The sequence below is a fragment of the Hylobates moloch genome, unplaced genomic scaffold (assembly GCF_009828535.3).
Source record: "Hylobates moloch isolate HMO894 unplaced genomic scaffold, HMol_V3 SCAFFOLD_6, whole genome shotgun sequence".
Taxonomy (NCBI): Eukaryota; Metazoa; Chordata; class Mammalia; order Primates; family Hylobatidae; genus Hylobates; species Hylobates moloch.
In genome coordinates this window covers 3770069-3779314 of record NW_026652281.1, presented here as the reverse complement: position 1 = coordinate 3779314, position 9246 = coordinate 3770069, and the positions used below count along the sequence as shown (strand labels likewise).

At 50.8% G+C, this 9246-nt stretch overlaps 1 long non-coding RNA gene across 1 annotated transcript; it reads left to right on the top strand.

The window, feature by feature from the left end:
* The first annotated feature begins 1178 nt into the window (after positions 1-1178).
* On the top strand, positions 1179-8684 carry LOC131383782 (uncharacterized). The gene is made up of 3 exons (XR_009214056.1): positions 1179-1325; positions 3990-4300; positions 8537-8684. It is a non-coding gene; the product is annotated as an uncharacterized LOC131383782 (long non-coding RNA).
* The last annotated feature ends 562 nt before the right edge of the window (positions 8685-9246 follow it).

Here is a 9246-nt window from a genome sequence, read left to right as displayed (position 1 = left end):
GCCATTTATTTTCTATGCAACCTACCCCTGCCCTCACTGCGGACGCTGCCTCAATCAGCTTCCCAGGGATAAACGTGAAATCAACCCCACCAGCTCCAAGACAAACACAGTCTCAGGGACTGGGTCCCAAAGCCACGATGGGCAGGGATTGCTCCCAGACGAGGGAATGCTTTCAAAAGAAACAGAGAGTTTTTACCTTTTTGCCAGCAATTCTGTGGGCAACATTTGTTTTCTATTTTCCTTTTTTTCTCCAACTAAATCACTTTTATAAACTCCTCAAAAGTTTCAGTTTATTCAGTGACAATTAGTTTATGGCATTTCTGAAGTGGATTTAGATTCGAGTGATAAAATTACAAGCCAAAATTGCAACCATAATGGAAAATCCTGGTACATGTTTGGCCTTTGAGACCACAACTGAGAGATTACGGGTGGACGCCAGCGAGCAGGGGGCAGCACTCACTGAGCGTTCCCTTCCCCATGGAGCAGGGTCCCCATCTGCCACCTCCTGGGGCGATGGTGGGACAGGAGGCATGGATGTGGCAGAACATGTGGCAGGACAGGTGGAAAAAGAACACAGGCTGATTGGCAGGTTCACAACTTCTTGCCCCAAGACATGTTCTGTCTTCAATTTCAGAACCAGCACTTTCCTGAATTCCAGGCCAGCTGATTGCATCTCAGTTTCTTGGTGTTTAACAGAGACTTTCCTGAGCTATTTCCTGATAGCAGCTGGGAGCCTTTTGAACAGCCTGCAGGGGGATTCTGGAACAATCTAAACTGGCCGTGGCAGTTCCAGGGGCAGGGCTGACTTTGAACTCCAGCAGGAAGTGCAGCGCGAGGCCAGCTCACCCACTTCAGTGTCTCTTTCCTTTGGGTCCTTTAGACCCCAACAACACCCCCAAGTCCTGTCGCCCCTGCGGGAAGGAGAGGCTGGTGGGAGGAAAGAAGGCTTGTTGAGCATCTACTGCACACCCGGCCCTGGGGCTACGGCTGGGAGCTGGACAGGCCGGGTGCTTGCCCTCCTGGGGCCTGCCTTCTAGTGGGGAGAGAGATAGAGACGGAGGAAACAAAACACAGACCAGAGGGTTTCAGAGGGTCTGAGGGCTCCGAGGAGAAGGAACACGGTGATGTCATAGAGTCATTGTGGGGGAGGGGCCGGCCAGCCAGGGCAGGCAGGGGCGGCCTCTCTGATGAGAAGGAGGCCACTGGGCTGAGGCCAACGAATGAGAAAGAGCCAGCCACGTGGTGAGCAGGGAGAGGGCATCCCAGGCACTGCGACCAGCGCTTGCAAAGGCCCTGGGGCTGGACAGTTCTTGGCGGAGTCTGAGGTACAGGATGATCCCTGGATGAGCGCCTGAGTGCATGAAGATGGGTGGAGAGGGTCAGCTCCCAGCGTGGCTGCAGGAGGCATCCTCTTCCTTTATCCCCTCTCCACCTGCCCCCCGCTACTCCTCCTTCCTCCCCCTGCCACATGGCAGGTCCCTGACCATCTCAGCTTCATCCTCTTATCCCACAAGCCCTCCCCAAAAGTCCCCATTCCTCCCCACATTCAACCATCTCTGGCGATGGGGGGGAACTGAGACGCTACTTACTGACCCAGGACCCTGAGCCTATGTATACATAGAGAGCACAAGCTGGGTGAGCTGCTGGCCAAGGAGTGGCATCTGCCCTCATCAGTGGAAACAAAAAGCCCCGGGGGTTAAGTGGCCATGGCTGCCCTCACAGCTGCACCAGGAGGATGACCGTGTTCCCACTCTCAGTCCTGCCGAGGCGCCTGACACCCCTGCACCCAGGAGCTGGGGAACCTAAGAGCTTGTAAAAAGTGTACAAGTGCCAGATGCTCGTTGTGCACAAATCTAAATGCAGAAAAGCACTGAAAGAAGAATCCAGAAAACCACAGTTCCCATTTTGATATGGAAACGAACAAAGGCAGATCCCAAGCTCTTTCTCTTCCCTATATCAATACAGACAGACAGACAGGTGGATAGATAGATAGATAGATAGATAGATAGATAGATAGATAGATGACAGACAGATAGATATAGATCATTGAAAGATGAATAGAGATGGATGATAGATACATACTGCCAGATGCACACACACATTCAATGGTGTAAAAATGGAATCACACTCTGTAGGCTGTTTTACCACCTACTTTACTAAATTACTGAATATAATTGAATTTTATATACTAATTTGAAACTGTGTCATTAGCTTTTTAAGTCTGTGGTGTCACTTTCACTTGTATTTTTCTATTGATTTCTTTTTTTTTTTTTTTTGAGACAGAGTCTGACTGTCACCCAGGCTGGAGTACTGTGGCACTGTCTTGGCTCATTGGAACCGCCACCTCCCAGGTTCTAGTGATCATCCTGCCTCAGCCTCCCAAATAGCTGGGATTACAGGTGCCCACCATCAGGCCTGGCTAATTTTTTTGTATTTTTAGTAGAGATGGGTTTTCACCATGTTGTCCAGGCTGGTCTCGAACTCCTGGCCTCAAGTGATCCACCCGCCTTGGCCTTCCAAAGTGCTGGGATTACAGGAGCGAGCCACCATGCCCAGCCCTATCGATTTTGAAATTGTAAGGAGAGTCGTGCTCTCTATGAATTCACACAGTAGGGGGCGAGTCAAGTGAGCAGGGAGGCACACGCGGCATCGCTCATCCCCAGCTGCACCCTGCCTGCTCAGCAGTCCCTGTGTGTCCTGCCTTGCCTACTATTTTTTTCACATGGAAAGACACCCGCGTGGTATTTATTTGAGCAGAAATGCTGTCACATCGTGCGCGTATTTCCCGTAACTTCCTTTTTCACTTGCCGAGTCCTCCACGCACATCTCTTCTGTCAGCCCATGTAGCTCTCCCCACCTTTGACATGGTTCCCAAACCATTCTTACTCCCTAAGAATTCACTTCCACAAACCTCTTACGAGAACACCAGCCAGTGGCTTAGGGCCCTTCCTAGTACAGTGTAACCTCATCTTAACTGGATTCCAGCTGCAAGGACCCTGTTTCCTTGCAAGGACCCTGCAAGGACCCTGAAGGCAGCCCTGCATGCAGTGTTCTTCATGCGGCTGCCCCACTGGGTGATGAGAGCTCCCTCCTGCAGGGAAATGGGAAAACTGTGCAAAGCCCATGTCTTGGAATCCTTTGCCCAAGGGGCAAGGGAGCAGGAGTGCTCACAGGCCACCTCCCGAGAGCTGTATGCTCCTCTCCGCATGAGGCTTGAGAATTATATGCTCCTCGTGGCATGAGGCCTGCCGCACTGGGTGTTGGCACAACAGCCTGGTGTGGTTTGGGGAAAAGCCCTCAAGCCCAGATGTGCAAATTACGGTCGCTGGAAATGGGCCAGAGCCTGGCACTCAATGAATAGCCAGGCACTAGCAACATCAGCCTCCTGGTAGAAATGCAGAGTCCCAGGCCCCACCCCAGACCTGCAGAATCAGAATCTGCATTTCAGTGACATCTTCATCCTGGGTGTGCGTGTGGCAGCTTGAGAAGCACTGAGCCGGCATCCGCTGGGAAGGCCAATTAAGAGGTAGGGACACGGTAGGCACACTCAGAGCTGGCATTCTAGCCAGACCTCCAGGCCCCCAGTACGCCCCACCCAACTACTCTCCTTCAGATGCAGTGGTCAGGAAATGCCTCCAGCAGGACAGAGTCAGGATGGCCCTAACCCACCAGGAAGGCAGACTTCACGGTTGAAAGGATTGCCCGCTAAAGAACAAAGCAGGGTGAGACTAAAGCAAGGTAGTCCATGGCTGCCCAGAGTCAGAGGCAGGAGCGCTGGGGGCCCAGAGAACACAGGCCAGAGTGGACCAGGGTTCTGGATGCATCATGGTCGGGACCCTGCACGTAGCAGGGCCCCTGGTTCAGAGTCAGCAGCAGCCAGCCTTCTTGAAGAACAGCTGCTCATTTCTGCACTCACCACAGCTTTCTGGAGGTCTCCCAGCCCTGCTGATAGAGAAACAACAGGCCTGTTTCCTGTTCAATCTCAACAGGCATGCACAGTCCCAAGAAAGACCTGTCCTGGAGCCAGTGACCACAACGAGCCAAGGAACAGCCCTGCTCATCTTGTCTCCTCCCAGCTTCTACCTTGACCATGATTCCATTGCTTCTCACTGTCCAAGTGATCAGTCAGGCTACACACTCTGCCGGGAACTGGGGAGCAATTGAAGTTTATTGAGCATGGGAAGCACTCTGAGGAAAGTGCTCTAGGCTGCAAGAGTTGGCAACCAGGATGGTTGGGAGCGGGAGACGGCAGAGCACAATCATAGAACTGCTTGTCTGGGAAAGCGTCCCATCATTTTCTGTAAGTATTCCTCAAGCCCTGGCTTAGGAAAACAGACAGAAAGATCTCCCACTAGCCACATGAAATGCCAGGCATCTCTTAAAGCCCGGGGCAATTTTCCATTGAAAAGCAAGCTGGCCTTTAATGACAGGAAAAATAGCTCAGTTTATCGTGTTCCATCCATATCATGTTACATTATCAGGTCACAACTCCACTTCTCAAATAGTGTGTGCCTACACATTCTGTGTGTCAGGGGCTGCCCTCACGGGGAATGCTGGACAAGACATAGTCCCTTCTCCCACAGAGCTCATAGTCTAGAGAAGGATCCAGACAAGTTCCCAGGCACACACAAGGTAGGTAATTAAGGAAATCATGAGGACAGGGAGCTATGGGCACACCGAGGACTGGAGGGCTCCAGCCCAGACTGAAAGGACCAGGGAAGGCAACATTCAAGTGGTCAAGACCTGAGAGACCAGCAGGCATTGACTCAGCTAAAGAAGAGGGAGGAGAGAGTTCCAGGCAGCCAGGCAGCACGTGCCAAGGTCCTGAGGGTGCGGGTGCATCTGAAGAAATTCAACAAGAGATTTCTTGTTGATGACTGAGGATGGAAATGCTGGGGTAGTGGAGGAGACTAATGAGATGAGCACACCCATAAAATATGCATGCAGTGGGATTTCATTTTGTAAACTCACAGTTGGATTCACACATACACAGAGAAAAACAGCAGAAGAAAAAATACCAGAATGCTCAGAGATGCTCTCTGGGTAATGCAACTACAAACGACTTGGTCTTCTTCATTCTATTCTATTATAATCAAATTTCCTACAATAAAAATTGCAGCAGTTACCTATGGCTCATAAAATGTTGCACAAGAAACAACCACAATATCTTAGCGATATGCTAATCCAGGTTGGGCTCAGCTGGTATGGCTCATCCTGCCCTGGGGTCAGTCCGCTAACTTGGGCATGTTCCTCTCATGGCAATAGCAGAGGCACACGGGAGCAGCACGCAAGGCCCCTTAAGGCCTGGGCTTGGAACTCTTAAGGTCTGGGCTTGGAACTGGCATGCCATTGCTTCTACCGCATTCTCTTGAACAAAGAAAGTCACATGATGAGCTCAAAGTTAAGAGGTGGGGAAATACATTCTGTCCTTGTGGTGCTGGGAAACTGCAATGTCTTATGACAAAGGTAGTGGATCTGGGGAGTGGTGAGGAATTTCAGCCAATGTTGTAGTCAATGTGAGCATTGCAGGAATGTTATTGGAGAGGAAGAGGTAGGAGGAGGTGTGGGAACTGGAAATCAAGCTCCTGCCAGTGCCGTCAAAAGGTAGGTGAAATACAGTAGTGTGTTGAGTCAGACATGTTAACCATCCAGGATGAGAAAGGCACATCTAGATCCACATCCTAAGAGCTCAGGGGCATGGGAGGACAAGGCAGAGAGAGACCAAAACCCAGCTCTCCATTTGGGGAGAAATGGACATCACTGTTGCCTCAGTTTACCCATCTCCGAAATGGGGATGGAAGAGCCTCTGACATCCTATTTGTGAGTGCTCAGAACAGCACCTGGCATACAATGCACACAACGCAAGTCATTTTTAAATATAAATAAAGGACGCACGGGACAGTAGTCTTCTTCAGTCTCTCCCTTCGAATTGGCCCTGTCTGCAGAGAGATGGTAGCCCCCACTCAGCCTGCAGCCCTCCGCACGCCCCTTTACCTAGTGTCTTGCACACTGCTTCTCTCTTTCTGTGAAATAAATACAACACTTCCCTCCGGCAAAAGAGAAATGAAAGCAGTTCCTTAATGCATAAGAAGAAAGTATGGAAGAAATTCCAGTTTGATGGTCTACAGGTATGTTTGTTTGGACTGGCGCATATAAATCAGTGCCTGGCTTACATCAGATTATCACAGCGGAGTGGGCTGTGGGCTGATTGCACCTTTACAACCTGTTTACGAGGAGGGCTGAAGTGAAGCGTTCTGGAAGAGGCTGCTGCATAAGCCTTTAAAAGTTTTCGTAATTGCTCAGCTTGGACGGTTCTGCACTAGGAGACACAGCTCCATGGAGCACCAGAGAGATGTGATCCCTTCCTCCCACTCCCAGCCACCCCTGAGCCCCGAGTGCTGCCCCAACACCACCCAGGGATGGTCCCTGGGAACACTGGAGGATCATTCCCTCTGCTGCTCTTCCCTGGGGATATATGAATGTGTCTGGGAGTTTACAAGACACACTTATATGCGCACTCATCTTACGTGTCCTGGTTACCTCTTACATCTCAGCCCCCTCCCCATACATCATTCCAGAAGGTACTTCTTTCTTTGCTGCATCCTCAGGACCTTTGCACATGCAGTTGTTTCTGCCTGGAGCACAGTCCACCTTTCCCGGCCTAGGAGATGGACGGAAGCTGAGCTGGTTCCTGCCCATTTCCCGGGCTGAATGTTGTCTTCCCTGATGCTGGGATGGGGGCTAGTGTGGGCTGCATCGTGCCCCTCTAACATTTATTCGTTGAAATCTTAGCCCCCGGCAGCTCAGAACATGGCCTTATTTGGAAGTAGGGTCATTGCAGATGTAATGTTGGGTGAAGAGGAGGTTGCACTAGAGTACAGTGGTCTGTAATCTATCATGACTGTGTCCTTATAGAAAGGGGAGATTTGGCCACAGACATGCACACAGGGAGAAAGCCACGTGAAGATGAAGGCAGAGGTTGAGGTGACACTTCCACAAGCCTGGAATGCCAAAATCACCAGCAACCACCAGAAGCCAGGGAATGGGCCTGGAACGGTCCCCACCTGCCCCCCCACCACTTTCCCTGCCCCCCTCCACCCCTTCCCCCACTGCAGCCTCAGGAGGAGCCAGCCCTGCTGACACCTGGATCTGGAATTTCTGGCCTCCAGGGTGTGAGACCATGAATTCCTGTTGTTGAAGCTGCCCAGTCGGTGGCACTTTGTTAAGGTAGCTCCAGGAAACAAGCACAGGGGCCCTCCTGGGTGCCCTCTCCCTCCCTTGCGCCAGCTTAGGAGCCCGCTACTCATGGACGGGCGTCGGCCTCCGCTGGTACCTGAGAGTCAGAAGTGGCTGGAACGGTGGATGGAAGACAAAGCTGAGGGCATGCTGCATGCCAGAGCATAGGAGGAAGCTAGAGGTGTTCCTGGGAGGAAATTGGCCTGGGCTCACAAGTAATGCTGTGCAAGCGCGTGGATGTCTTCCTAGAGTGTTTCTCAAGGCTCAATTATGAAGATAAGGGGTCTCACACTCAAATCTCCGTGGACAAATAACTTGGGTTGGAATATGTTTGCCTGAAGGAAATGTATTCAATCGGGGGCTGATTAGTGAGAACGCTTATGTGTGAAAGTGCACTCACCGAGTTCTCAGACTCAATTATCTAGAACAGGGTCTCAGCATCATACAGGGACCAAGGGCAGCTGAGGTCAATGCGGGGAAAGAGCCCCTTCTTGGCTCTGGGGCATTTCGGAAGTACAGTCCATGTGGCTGGATTTTCTGGTGTTTCAAAACAAACAAACAACAACAAAAAAAGCAAAACTGGGTATCTAGACTTCTAGGTGCAATTTTCATATTTTTGAATATTGACACTTAATTTTTAAAAATTAGTCACAGCGCTGTGTGGAGCAGTGGAAGCACAGGTTCGTGACCTCTGGGAGGGCAGCAAGGTCCAGCTGAGTGGTTTCTGGGGCAACCTTGGCTCTGGGTTCCCCCCGGAGTTCAGTAACATGGAGATACCACCGCACACACATCGAGGGGTTCTTTATTCATGAGGGATACCTGTGGTATCAGCTTCTCTCTCCACTGGGGTTTCATGCTCTGCCGTGTTAATCACTGCATCTTTTTTTCTTTTCTTTTCTCTCTTGGTCTCCCTTTCTCTCTCTTTTTCTCTGCCTTCTCGGTCACGTATTTGCAGGGAGTAATGAAGCTCTGGAGACAGAGCAGAACCCTCAAAAGTGTGGGGATCAGAGCCAGGGTGCCAGTCATTGCTGTCTCAGGGATGACTGAGGGAGAGGGAGGGAGATCATTTAAGCCCTTCTTCTCGGCTTGTAGTTCTTTTTATTCGTAATTCTTAAGTCATGTGATATACATGCAGAAAAGTGCATATATGATAAGCTCAATGCATTTGTACAAACAACTGGCTGTGAAGCCAGTGCTCAGACCAAGAAACAGAACGTGACCAGCATCCTAGGAGATGTGCACATCAGCCCACCTGATCCATGCAGCGCTGACCACACAGGGCGTTTTTCCCACTTCACAGCTGAAGAAACTGAGGCTCGGAGCAGGGAAGGATCTTCCTTTGAGCCCATTGTCACCATTACCTACCCTCAAAGACAAAACACAACCCGACCTCTAACACCGTGAACCAGCTTTGCCTGTTTTGTAATTTAAATAAATGGACTCACACGGTATGGGGTCTCTTGTGTCTGGCTTCTTTCTCGCAACATGATGTTTAAGGGACCTATTCGCGTTGCCTGCAGGTGTAGACCATTTGTTATTAATGCTAACGCAATCCATTTGCATGAACGTATGATTTATCTGTTCTGCTGTGAGTGGTGTTTGGTTTATTTTGAATGCTGGGGTTGTGAACAAGCAGAGCTGCTCTGAACATTCTAGTGTGTGACTTTCGATGAACATATGTAGGCATGTGTGTTGGGTGCACACTGGGGAGTGGAATTGCTGGGGTGCAGAATCTTTGCCCATTTAGCCTTGGTGGGTGCTGCCACACAGTTTGACGAGGTTGTAGCAGCACCCTCTGCCACCACCCGAGCTTGATAGGGCGGCGGGGGAGCTCCCCTGGGAGCCTTGTTGATACCTTCCTTATCACGGTCGTCATGGCAACAGCATCTCCAGCCCAGAACTCAGCATGGAGGCACATGAACAGTGCCCCTAGCAGTGCTGACAACACCCCACTGTTCAGCACGAGCACTGGGGCCCAGCCTTGTTATTCTCATGCCTGAAGCCTGAAAC